Genomic DNA, 13,795 nt, shown 5'->3' on the forward strand with positions numbered 1-13,795 from the left:
ATCTTGATGTGATGTTTGCATTTTGCTTTTCCAATCTGCAAATCCTCTCCTCCTGATACTCTGGAAAAGGAGTTTAGAAAAATCATTACTGCAAGTAAAGGACAGAAATTCAGAACAGACAATTCTAGATTCTATGGAACATTCTTTCCTCTCTTGTTCCTCCAAAGCTGTAAATCCCCGCCTCATACAGTCTTCCCCTCACTGTCCTGCAATTCAAACACATCGCACGTCTGAAGGCAGTTGTCCTCCGCTCCCAATTATCATCACCAACTCTGGCTGGGTTCAGTTCTACACTCACTAGTTCCCCACTCCTGCAGGTGTGATTTGGCTGGGTTCAGTTCTACACTCACTGGTTTCCCTCCCCTGAAGGTGCTGATTCTGGCTGGTTCAGTTCTACATTCACTGGTTTCCCTCCCACTCCTCTCGAAGTGCTGAGTCTGGCAGGGTTCAGTTCCACACTCACTGGTTCCCCTCCCTCTCCTACCCAGGAAGCGCTGACTCTGACTGGGTTCAGTTCTACACTCACTGGTTCCCCTCCCTCTCCTCCTCTGAAGGTGCTGACTCTGGCTACGTTCAGTTCTACACTCACTGGTTCCCATCTCTCTCCTCCCCTGAAGGTGCTGACTCTGGCTGGGTTCAGTTCTACAATAGGTTCATTTCTATACTCACTGGTTTCGCTCCCTCTTCTCCCGTGAAGGTGCTGACTGTGGCAGGGTTCAGTTCCACACTCACTGGTTTCACTCTCTCTTCTCCCTTGAAGATGCTGACTGTGGCAGGGTTCAGTTCTACACTCACTAGTTTCCCTTCCTCTCCTCTCCTGAAGGTGCTCACTCTGGCTGGCTTCAGTTTTACACTCACTTGTCCGGTAAAAAGGGATTGATATTATTTCTGTTAATCATTGATAAAATGCGAAAGTTTTAAATTGCCTGGTTAGTCGACTAAACACTTTATGCCTCACTTTCTGGTACTGCGGTCAGTGTAGGATTGGCAGGTTTGTCTAGGACATACCTGTCACTCACTCTCTCGTACTGTGTGTCAGTCTGAGATTGGCAGGTGTGCATAGGAAATAGCTACCACTCACTCCCTGGTTATTTTGGGAATTATTGTTGACCATAGGATCGAGTGTACCTGTCACTTTCTGTTACTGGGTGGCAGTGTTTGATTGTCAGTTGAATACAGTATATAGATACTTTAACTCCCACTCTCTAATACAGTGTGACCAATTGAATTTATAGTTCATTTTTGGAAAAATAATTTATCTGTCACTATCTGATATAGTGTGTTAATGTTGGATTGAGAGAGAATATAGGGAAGAGGCTGCCACTGTAATTCTCTGGTACAGTGTGTCAGTAGGGGATTGAGAGAGAATATAGGAAAGAAAATGTCACTCTCACTCTCTGGTACTTTGTTTCATTGTAGGATTGACTGCGGAATATATGATAGACAGTGCACGTCTCATTCTCTGATATTGTATCAGTATGGAAAATGTTTGTTAACATAGGATTGATATTGCATCTCTCACTTTCTGGTACAGTGAGACAGAGTTGGATTGCCAGGTATGTTTTTTTATATGCCCCTGTTATTCTTCCATTCTATGTAACTGAATCTTATGACAGGTGAGTGTTGGATAGATACTGCCTCTCTCATTCTCTAACACAATGTGACAGGTGAATGTTGGATAGATACTGCCTATTTCATTGTCTGATACTATGTGACAGGTGACTGTTGGATAGATACTGCCTCTCTCATTCTCTGACACTATGTGACAGGTGAATGTTGAATAGATACTGCCTCTCTCATTTTCTGATACTATGTGACAGGTGGGTGTTGGAAAGATACTGCCTCTGTCATTATCTTACAATATGTGGCAAGTGAGTGCAGGATAGATATTGCCTCTCTCATTCTCTGACACTATGTGACAGATTGTGATTGACAGGTGAGTGTAGGATGGAAATTGCCACTTTCAACCTCTGGTGCAGTGTCAGTGTGGGACTGACCGCTGATTATAGGATAGATACTGACACTTTCACTCTCTGATCCATTGACAGGTAAATATAGGATTAATATTAGGGTGTCTGATATGGGAGTGTGGATTTTACTCTGTATCTGTCCATCTCTGGTATGTGAATAAGAGTTTTACTCTATATGTCAGTTTCTGATATGAGAGTGTGGGTTTTCTCTTATACCTGTCAATTTCTGTTGATTGCCTGTGGGTTACATTCTGTATCTTTCCATTCCTGGTGTGTGAGTGCGTGTGTTGTGTTGTATCCGTCCATCTAAGTTATGTGAATGTGAGCTCTACTCCATCCCCGTCATTCTCCAATATGTTAGTATTGGTTTACACTATATCACCAATTTCTGATAGAGCATTCGTTTTACTTTCTAACTGTCAATTTTTTTTGTGGAGGTGAGTGCTTATGCTGAATCTGTTGGTCTCTTGTATGTGAGTCTAAGTTGTACTCTGTGTCTATCTGTCTCTGGTATGTTTGTGTGAGCCTTTCTCCGTATCTCTCCATATCTGTTATGGGAGTCTGGGTTTTATTCTGTACCTGTCAAGTTCTGATACGTGAGTGTTGTCCTAACTCTATACCTGCCTGTTTCTGCTTGATTAAAAGTGGGCTTTGCTTTGGACCTGTCAGTTTCTGATGTGGAATGGGGGTCTTTACCCTGTACCTGTCAATTACTGGTAAGTGAGTATGGGCCTTTCACTGTATCTGTCGATTTATGTTATGGGAATATTAAGGAGTTCCCTGTCACAGGATCGCCCGGCTACCCTGCTCAGGCCTGAAGCGGGAATTAAACAGAAAGCTTGATTTGATTTCAAGTTTCAGTCGAAAAGGAGAGAAAATATCCGTGATCGGCTGAGAGAGCGCGACCAGTGCAGCAATGAAACGGGTTTAAATCGAAATTGCTGCCTTCAATTCCGATGGAACTTTCTCGATAGCAAACATCCCGGTCGTGGGGACAGAAAGAGGCCAGTCTGGGAATCGGGAGGGCCCGAGTTGAATTGGAATCGGAGAGTTAGTGAGGAGAGAGAAACACAGAGAGGCTGGAGGGGCAGGGAGCTGACAGCAGGATGTCTCCGCCCCGTCTCCTCAGTGCCTTTAAGTTGCTCTGTGTCGCCGCCTCTCGTTTCATTTCTGACCCAGCTTTGACTGTCAGAGAGATTTTCCAGAGAGTCGCGACATGACTGATATTGCAGCCGCCGAAACCTTCCTCCTGCCGCCGCCTCTCAAACCAAGGCTCCCAGCAAGAAGAAGAAGAAGGCAGCTCCTAGCCCCAAGCCAGCCGGTTCCAAGTTGAGCGAATAAATCCTCAAGGTTGTGGCCGATGGCAGTGATCACAAGGGGATGACTCTGGCAGCGATAAAGAAGGCTCTGGCGGTCAAAGACGTTGATGTGGATCGCTTTGGCCGTAAGGGCCATATCTAACTTCCGTTTGAATATATCTAACGAACTTGCCTCAACAACCTTCTGCGGTAGAGAATTCCACAAGGTAGCCATTCTCTGAGTGAAGAAGTTTCTCCTCATCTCTGTCCTAAATGGCTTACCCCTTATTCTTAGACTGTGACCCCTGGTTCTGGAACTCCCCAGAAACGGGAACATTCTTCCTGTCCAATCCCGTTAGAATGTTATATGTTTCTATGAGATCCCCTCTCATTCTTCTAAACTCCAGTGGATACAAGCCCGGTTGATCCAGTCTCCCCTCAGATGTCAGTCCTGCCATCCCGGGAATCAATCTGGTGAACCTTCGATGTACGCCCTCAATAGCAAGAACGCCCTTCCTCAGATTAGGGGACCAAAACTGAACACAATATTCCAGGTGTGGCCTTATTAATGCCCTGTACAACTGCCGTAAACCTCTCTGCACCTATACTCAAATCCGCTAGCTATGACGGCCAACATGCCATTTGCCTTCTTCACCACCTGCTGTACCTGCATGCCAAACTTCAATGACTGATGAACCATGACGCCCAGGTCTCGTTGCACCGCCCCTTTTCCTAATCTGTCACCATTCAGATAATATTCTGACTTCCTGTTTTTGCCACCAAAGTGGATAACCTCACATGTATCCACATTATACTGCATCTGCCATGCATTTGCCCACTCACCTAACCTGTCCAAGTCACCCTGCAGTATCTTACCATCCTCTCACAGCTCACACCGCCACGCAGCTTAGTGTCATTTGCAAACTTGGAGATATTACGTTCAATTCCTTCATCTAAATCATTGATGTATATTGTAAATAACTGGGGTCCCAACACTGAACCCTGTGGCACGCCACAAGTCACTGCCTGCCATTCTGAAAAGGACCAGTTTATTCCGATTCTCTGCTTCCTGTCTGCCATCCAGTTTTCTATCCACCTCAATACATTTGCTCCAATACTATGTGATTTAATTTTGCACACGAGTCTCTTGTGTGGGAACTTGTCAAAAGCCTTTTGAAAATCCGAATACACCACATACACTGGTTCTCCCTTGTCCATTCTCCTAGTTACAGCCTCAAAAAATTCTAGAAGATTTGTCAAGCATGATTTCCCTTTCATAAATCCACGCTGACTTGGAATGATCCCGTCACCGCTTTCCAAATGCACTGCTATTTCATCTTTAATAATTGATTCCAACATTTCCCCACCACCGATGTCAGGCTCAGCAGCCTATAATTCCCCATTTTTTCGCTCCCTCCTTTTTTAAAAAGTGGTGTTACATTAGCTACACTCCAGTCCACAGAAACTGATCCAGAATCAATAGAAAGTTGGAAAATGATCACCAATGCATGCACTATTTCTAGGGCCACTTCCTTATGTACTCTGGGATGCAGCCTATCATGCCTTGGTGATTTATTGGCCTTCAATTCCATCAATTTCCCTAACACAATGTCCTGATCAATAAGGATTTCCTGCAATTCCTTTTTTTCACTAGACCCACGAACTCCTAGTATTCCTGGAAGGATATTTGTGTCTTCCTTAGTGAAGACAGATCCAAAGTATTTGTTCAGTTTGTCTGCCATTTCTTTGTTCCTCATTATAAATTCACCTGTTTATGTCTGCAAAAGACCTATGTTGGTCTTCGCTAATCGTTTTCTCTTCGCATATCTATAGAAGCTTTTGCAGTAAGTTTTTATGTTTCCTGCAAGCTTCCTCTCATACTTTATTTTCCCCCTTGTAATTAAACCCTTTGTCCTCCTCTGCTGAATTCTAAATTTCTCGCAGTCCTCAGGTTTGCTGCTCTTTCTCTCCAATTTATATGCCTCTTCATTGGATTTGGTACTATCGCTAATTTCCATTGTTAACCATGGTTGAGCCACCTTCCCCTTTTTATTTTTTACTCCAGAGAGGGATATACAGTTGTTGAAGTTCATCCATGTAATCTATAAATGTCTACCATTGCCTATCCACTGTCAAACCTTTAATATCATTTGCCAGTCGATCCTAGCCAATTCACGTCTCATACCATCGAAGTTACCTTTCCTTAAGTTCAGTACTGTAGTCTCTGAATTAACACTGTCACTCTCCATCTTAATAAAGAATTCTACCATATTATTGTCACTCTTGCCCAAGGAGTCTCGCACAATAAGATTGTTAATTAATTATCTCTCATTGCACAACACCCAGTCCAGGATGGCCAGCTCTCTAGTTGGTTCCTCGACATATTGGTCTAGAAATCCATCCCTAATACACTCCAGGAAATCGTTCTCCATCGCATTGCTACCAAATTGGTTAACCCAATCTATATGTAGATTAAAGTCGCCCATGATAACTGCTTTACCTTTGTTGCACGCATCCCTAATTTCTTGTTTGATGCCATCCCCAACCTCACTACTACTGTTTGGTGGGCATTTATTAACATCTGGTCCCCCACCATCAGACGACTCAGTGAGTGTCAGCAGGATTTCCACTGTGGTAGGCATCAGAGCCGAGTCCAATCCTGCCCTCAAATGAAATCCACACACTTCCCAGTTGACGTCACTGGATCGGTATCAAGAGCTGTGGCAGTGGCTAATTTTTACTCCTATTTAACGCAGTGGTACTGAGGACAATTTTAGACCCTGAACTGTTGTCTTGGCTGAGATCAACTAACAGCCCAGATCAAGGATCGAACTTGGGAACTTCCCAGTCAGGATTGCAGTTTTCTAAAATTTGGGGGGTTGAGGGGGGGGGGGGTTAGAAAAAATGTTTTGAAACAACTTTTACTCGACATTTAAACAAACCTTGGGCACACTGCACAATTCTGAAATCTTTCCAAATCAATGAGCCATCTTAGAAACGCTCAAGTCACTGAAATAGACATCTTTACAATCACTGCACAGTACAGAAGGGAGCGACTGTTACTGGGAGCTCGGTTCACGAAGTCCTCCGACACTCCAAGATAAACTAGACTGTTCATTTAAGTATAAAAAGTCAGAAAAATTGGAGTTCCTGTCCCTTTAACTATCTGCTCCATTCCCACAGGCAGTGGGATGAGGATCTTTATATCCTGGCATAGCAAGCACCGCCGGATGGGCTCCCGCAGGATCCTAACGATCTAAGAAAAAATAATGCATCAGGTTAAGTAGAACAACTGAAAAGAGTGCACACAATGTATTTGATATATAGATATAAATAGATATAGATATGAATATAGATATGTGTGTGTAAACAAAACACATCATTCTTAATGTTTGCTAGTCAATTCCACAGAGATAAATTATTATCTTCACCAGTTATTTTCCAGCATTTTATTTGCTATTATTTACAATGTAATTTCAGAATGTTCAATTCCTTTATTATTTATTGGTAACTAATTGTCCTGTGTGCTCTTGTTTAGAAAGTGATGTCACACTGACCATTCCATTACCAATGTGACCGTCTGTCCACAGTATTCAGTGGGAAACGGGATTAAATGACACCGAGGATAATGAGCAGCCAATCACTAGTCTCTGTGCTTTATTGTCGAGTGATCATCTCACCATCACAAAGAAGGTCCTGAGATTTACCTCCAGTGTGGATGATTAGTATATGTGATGTTTAAAATTAAATTGTAGGGGTGAAGTAGGTGTTGGGGTTAAGGGGGGTTTGGAGAGTAGGGGTGAAAGAGGAGTTGCAGTGAGCGGGGTTTGGAGAGTAGGGGTGAAAGGAGAGTTGGGTTGAGGGGGTTGGAGTATAGGTTTGAAAGACGAGTTGGGCAGAGGGGTTGAAGAGTAGGGGTGAAAGAGTAGTTGGGGTGAGTGTCTGACAGAAATGGGGTGATAGAAGAGTTGGGGTGAGGGGTTGGAGAGTAGAGTGAAAGAGTAGTATGGGAGGGGGAGTGGGAGAGTAGGGGTGAAGGAGGTGTATGAGTTAGTGGGATTTACTGCCATTAATTGCCTCTGTTGAACTAAGATGGGGTTTATATTTCCTTTAAAATGTTTTGTATTGTGTGTTTCACTGAAGTTATTCGTGGGGCTGCAGTTCCTTGCAGTCAGCAGGCTTTTTCTGGTGAATTAATGTGGATAGTGTTAATTGGGAATAGGTTTGTGTGGGATCGTTCTGTGCTGAACGCATTGCTGGGCTGCGAGTTTGCCCTCAGTCCCAGTGTCGAGGTGCTGTTGACACCAAATCCATTTACCAAACATTCCAGTGTCCACTTACATTGTGGCACCAAATCCAGAGTCCACATACATTGTGACACCAAATCCAAAGACCACTTACATTGTAACACAAATCCAGGGACCAATTACACTGAGGCATCAAATCGAGGGACCACTTACACTACAAAATTAAATAGGATATATGGCACAGAAATGGGCCATTCAGATGAGCCAGTCCTTGCCGGTGTTTATGCTCTGCTCAGGAATTAGAGAGCCACAGTATGGAGAGTGGTCATGCCGGTGAAAACAGCTCTAGTTAGGGCGAAAGGTGGGTAATGAATGAAGATATAATGGTGGAACCAGACGGTGACTGGTGAGGCCTGGAGACAGACTATTGTCAGAAGCCCTTTTTAGGCAGGCTGATAATTTGATGTAACCAGTGCAATAACAAATCCATCTGTTCTTTTCCCCAAATCCAAGTCACTCACTAATTTATTTTTCTGTGAGAAATGTAGAGATGTGAAAGAAGGGAAAAAATGAGGCTTCTACAGGAAAGAATGTTCCTTGAATGAACACATTGTGAGGCTGTTTGTACCTCGTCTGTGTGAGGTTAACAACATGAAATGGCAAAGGACACGTCCAGTGACATTTATATTGCCAATAGTGCTTTCTAAGTTAATCTTTATCCTAAGCCAAATATCCTATTGATTATCCCAATCACTAATCCCAATCCTAACAAATAAATACAAACCACACCCACTAACTCCAAAACCTACATCTAAACCCAACCCCTAACCAAGGCTAAGAACATAAGAAATAGGAGCAGAAGTAGGCCACCTTCTGCCTTGAGCCCACTCCGCCATTCAATAAGATCTTGCCTTATCTGATCTTGGCCGCAATTCCAGTTCCCTGCTCTCTCCCCATAACCCTTGTCTCCTCATAACCCTTGCCTCCCCTATCTTTCAAAAATCAGTTTATCTCCAACTTAAATATATTCAATGACCCAGCCTCTACTGCTCTCTGGGGTAGAGAATTTCAAAGATTCACGACCCTCAGAGAAGAAATTCCTCCTCATTTCCATTTTAAATGGTGACCCCTTATTCTCAGACTACGACACCTAATTCTAGCTTCCCCCACAAGAGGAAACAGAGATCAGTGGAAGAGCTAAAGACCTGATAAAGGAAGTATTTAAACAATTATGTTGATGCAAAAAATACTGCAAGGTGTATTAGTAACAAGTAATTATAATCAACTAATCCATCAAAATTAGCAAAGGCAATTAAAAAGATCAGAACATTTCAAAAGCGATCACATGCAGTATTTGTGGAGTTCTACGAACTACATTCAAAAATCGTTAACCAATCCAGAAAATAATAGATTTCCAGTCTTAAGCAAGATAGTTCTTTCAAGGGTTAGTTGAAAGGAACGTCAAATGAGTGTAAACTGAGACACGCGGGTTCAGTCCATGACACTCACAAGCCTTACAATCAAACAAAAGAAGCTTGGGATTTGATGTGGTAAAAGATGAACTGCGTGAGAAGTGAAATAATCTTGAGTAAGAAAAAGCCAAAAATGGAAGGGAACATTCATTAATCTCCTCTTATTATGGAGAAATCAAATATTCGACACACGGTGTTTGAAACAAGCTGATTTATTCAATATTTATACAGAACATTAATCTCCAGCTCAGGTATCGGGGTTATGACAAGCATCAGAAACAAAGTCTAACTGCCAGAATAAACATGGTTCAGTGCCAAATGCAATCAGTCATCATCAAATGCAGTCCCTCAAAGCGAGGATGACTTGCTCCCACACCAAAAAGGAATGAGTTCACAGGTGTTTCAATGAAGGACCTATTATTCCAGATCCTGAACTGCATCTTTCAGGGTGGAAGATGGCTGTGTTTGGAATTTTTAACATGTGGTGGCCGTTGCACACCAGCCACCACATGGGCTTGACAGAGCTTGGTCTTGGTCCAGTGGCAAGGATTACCCAAGACGACTAGAGACCAGCTCTGCTGCACGACCGAGCGCGCACACAGAAAGCAATTTGGGCTCGCTCGTACGGCCCCGAGGCCCTCGCCTCTTCTGGGCCCCAGACTCGCGCCTCCTGGGACCGGTCACTTCCTTCTGCAAACTCTTGATCCGTTTCCCCTCTTGCTGTGCCTGCCCGCACTGCAATCAGCGACCTGACTTCGAAGCCGTCGCCCTCCTGCAGTGGTATGCCGCCACACGCTGCTCCTTCTGATGGCCCCGGCCTGCTGATGGTCTTGCAGGCCGGGACCGCGCCGATTTCCGGGCCGGGCCGGGCCGTCGCACGCTACTCCCTCCAATGCAGCCTTTCAATCACAGTAAATCCTCATCTAGTCACTAACGTGGTCTTTTGATGGCGGTGTACGTACCCAGCATTCGCCACGACAGAGAATATGCCGAACCCAGACTACAAGGGCCCAGTGCGCAGGCGCATAACCAGGCTGCATTTCAAGCATGCGCGGTGCGTGTATTGGCGGAGCGTACAAGGTGAAAATTTGCTGTGCAAAAGAGCCCATTTCAGCGGGGCGGAGCGGAGTAATGGATCAATAGATAGCGGGGGAGGCTTCATAAACAATTAGTGCCCGCCAGAAGCCCGGAAAAATAACCTTAATATCGGCGACTGCAGCCTCGAGGCTTTCCCCGTTCACAGGCCCAGGGTAACGGCGGCCATATTTGTACAGGAAGGCAAGTCAGTGCTGCGCCATCTTGATTCAGTGAGCAGCAAAGCGCATGCCTGGCCATCTTGGTGCAGGAGCAACGTGAGATCCGTCAATATCTGTTTCCAACCGATCCTCGTGAGTAAAGCATTAACATAGTTATTTTATTCTCACTCTCAACACCTCGGATTTCTCACCATTTCTCCTAAAGACGCTGCTCAGTGCTAAGCTTACGGTTTCCGTCCCAGACAATTGTAACAGAAAAGCCCCAGAGCTGTTCACTCCCAGGGTTAGAATCCCCATGCACAGTCCCAGGGTTGAATCCCCGCGAACAGTCCCAGGGTTATTATCTCATAAGAACAGAAGAAAGAGAAGGCCATTTGGCCCCTGGAGCTGCTCCACCATTCAATAACATCATGGCTGATCTGATCATGGACTCAGCTCCTCTTCCCTGCATGCTTGCCTTTATTCCCTTATCGCTCAAAAATCTGTCTACCTCTGCCTTAAAAATATTCAATGACCCAGCCTCCAGAGCTCTCTGAGGCATGGAATTCCATAGATTTACAGCCCTCTGAGCGAAGAAATTTCTCCTCATCTCAGTTTAAATGGGTGGCCCCTTATCCTGAGACTATGGCCCCTAGTTTTAGTTTCCTCTATGAGTGGAAATATCCTCTCTGCAGCCACCTTGTCGATCCCCCTCATTATCTTATCTGTTTCGATAAGATCACCTCTCATTCTTCTGAACTCCAATGTGTATAGGCTCAACCTGTCCTCATAAGACAACACCCTCATCACTGGAATGAACCTCTGAACAGCCTCCAATGCAAGTATATCCTTCCTTAAATACGGAGACCACACCTGCATGCAATATTCCAGGTGTGGCTTCACCAATACCCTGTACAAATGTAGCAGGACTTCTCTGCTTTTATACACCATTCCCCTTGCAATAAAGGCCAAAATTCCATTTGATACAACAATGGGTGGGAAAGCAAATTGTGAGGTCACAAAAAATCTGCAAAGCCATATAGACAGGCTAAATGAGTGGGCAAAATGTGGCAGATGTACAAAATGGGAAAATGTGAGGTTATCCACTTTGGCAGAAATAATAGAAAAGCATATTATAATTTGAATGGAGAAAAATTGCAAAGTGCTGCAGTACAGTGACCTTCCTGATTACTTGCTGCACCTGCATTCTAACTTTTGTGTTTTGTGCACAAGGACCCACCGGTCTCTCTGTACGACAGCACTTTGCAATTTTTCTCCATTTAAATTATAATTTGCTTTTCTATTATTTCTGCCAAAGTGGAGAACCTCACATTTTCCCACATGATACTACATCTGCCACATTTTGCCCACTTATTTAGCCTGTCTATATCCCTTTGCAGATTTTTTGTGTCCTCACAATTTGCTTTCCCACCCATCTTTGTATCATCAGCAAACTTGGCTACATTAAACTCGGTCCTTTCATCCAAGTGATTGATATAGACTGTAAATAGTTGAATACCCTGCACTGATCCCTGCGGCATCAACCAGAAAATGACACATTTATCCCGACTCTCTGTTTTCTGTTAGTTAATCAATCCTCTATCCCTGCTAATATATTACCTCCAACCCCGTGAACCTTTATCTTGTGCAGTAACCTCTTATGTAGCACCTTATTGAATGCCTTTTGGAAATCTAAATACACCACATCCACTGGTTCCACCTTATCCACCCTGCTCGTTACATCCTCAAAGAACTCCAACAAATTTATCAAACGTGATTTCCCTTTCAAAAAGCCATGCTGACTCTGCTGGATTGAATCATGCTTTTCCAAATGTCCAGCTACTGCTTCCTTAATAATGGACTCCAGCATTTTCCCAATGACAGATGTTAGGCTAACTGGCCTATAGTTTCCTGCTTTTTGTGTGCCTCCTTTTTTAAATGGAGGTGTTACATTTGTGGTTTTCCAATCTGCTGGGACTGCCTCAGAATCCATAGAAATTTGGTAGATTAAAACAAATGCATCCACTATTTTTGCAGTCACTTCTCTTAGTTCCAGGTGAATTGTCGGCCTTTAGTCCCATTATTTTTCCGAGTACTGCTTCATTAGTCATAGTGATTGTATTAAGTTCCTCCCTCCCTATAGCCCCTTGATTATCCACTTCAGTATTACTCTCAGTGACCGAGTGTTTTACTCTAAGTAAACTGATCTTAGACTGTTTCTGTCTGATATTAACTCCTGCACGGTCCCAGCAAACATTCCCACTCCCTCGTCCCTCCGATATTTCTGCAGCATTGCTTTGTGAAGACGGGCTCATGGAGAGAAACACCCTGCACGGAATGATCCCAAATTGAGCATCTCCAAGGGACAAGGCTCCCAGCTTTAATCATTCTCTGTCCTTTCCCCCCAGGCCCAGTTCCTTTGCTCAGATTCTGATAAAAGTAAATTGGGAAAAGTGCACTTTGATTTTTACAGGCTGAATTAGTGCAGAGAGCCTCGCATGTGCGTGGATAAGCCCCACTCCATGTGTTGATTCCCAGTGAGCAGAAGAGCGCATGCGCCCTCCCCTCCCCCAGCCCTGCCTGTGATCGCCATTCACTCAGTGAGCGGAAGAAGATGGTTTAAAATAGCCGGGAATGGAGACAGTGCGGTCCCGGGGTAAGGCAGTGAGCAGCAGCCTCCTTACAGCAGCGCAGCACTTTGGGAGCGTGTCCGTAGATAGGCTCAGAGATCGGCATTGAGTCCGGGGGGAGTTCAGGGGGAGTGAGGGGCTGTGTGTAAGAGGCAGAGTGGACCAAGAACCAGTCTCAGTGTGTGGTGTGAGTGGGGGAAGTGAGAGGCCATTCTCGGGCTGTGTGTGGACAGTATGTGTCCAGGGTAAGGGAGACAGAATGGGCAGAATCTGCTATTTACAATCTGCTGCTTTCTCTCTCCAAACCAGAAGTGAACGTTCCTGGTTTAGTTCTGTCGGGGGCTGTGTGTAAGAGGCAGAGTGGAGCAGGAACTAGTTCCGAAACATGGTGTGAGTGGGGGAAGGGAGAGCGCTGTGTGTGGACAGGGTAAGGTAACAGAGAAAGTAAATCACCTCGCTCTTTCAAATCATTGCTGCTTTCTTTCCCAAAATCAGTAGTGAATGTTCCTGATTCAGTTCCAATCTCACCGTGTCTGTTGTTCTTGGACAGTGAGCAGTGGAAACACAGCCTGACAGTGAGGATGTGGGGAGTTCCACAAAATGCATCTATTGCAGGCACCAGGAGAGGAGTGTGGGAGAAGATATTTTAAAGATGGATTATATAGTTTCGGTGAGCCGAGTTCTCCAGAACCGTGTTGCTGGTGATCGAGAGATACATTGCCACTCCCTCAGATACATCATATTCTCCCCCGCATCCATATCTTATAACTAATATTGTTCTCATATTATTATTTTCAGAGCAACATTCTTAACCAGCCAGAACAAATGTGATCTTTCCTCCACCCAAAACACAAGGAACTGTGCAGGCAACTCCTTCTCACACACAGTAAGTAGATTATCACTCACAGAGCACAGAAACGCCGAACAGGACTCAATCCTATTG

General features: G+C 44.4%; 1 pseudogene; it reads left to right on the plus strand.

Moving 5' to 3' along the window:
• The first annotated feature begins 10,066 nt into the window (after positions 1-10,066).
• The window catches only part of LOC139229902 (zinc finger protein 420-like), a 93,615-nt pseudogene continuing 89,886 nt past the window's right edge, over positions 10,067-13,795 (plus strand).

Source organism: Pristiophorus japonicus, chromosome 19, assembly GCF_044704955.1.
Source record: "Pristiophorus japonicus isolate sPriJap1 chromosome 19, sPriJap1.hap1, whole genome shotgun sequence".
Taxonomy (NCBI): domain Eukaryota; kingdom Metazoa; phylum Chordata; class Chondrichthyes; family Pristiophoridae; genus Pristiophorus; species Pristiophorus japonicus.